This window comes from Myotis davidii, unplaced genomic scaffold (genome assembly GCF_000327345.1).
Source record: "Myotis davidii unplaced genomic scaffold, ASM32734v1 scaffold58, whole genome shotgun sequence".
In the NCBI taxonomy this organism is placed as follows: Eukaryota; Metazoa; Chordata; class Mammalia; order Chiroptera; family Vespertilionidae; genus Myotis; species Myotis davidii.
Genome location: NW_006289754.1, coordinates 421,107 through 421,360, shown reverse-complemented (window position 1 = coordinate 421,360; position 254 = coordinate 421,107).

Below are 254 nucleotides of genomic sequence, written 5' to 3'. Positions count from 1 at the left end.
TATTCTTGTTATAAATTAGCAAAGAACTTGGCTGAATTGTATTTTTGTGGAAAGTGGAATTTGTAAGTGATGAACTTAGATATTTAGCTGAGGGGATTTCTAAGTGTTGAAGGCACAGCCTGGTTTCTTCTTGCTGCCTGTAGTAAAAGTGTGAGAGAGATAAATTGAGAAGAAACTGCTAAACAAAATGAAAATAGAACTTTAAAATTTGGAAAATTCTCAGTGTATCCATATTGCATTTTTTAATGTGTCTT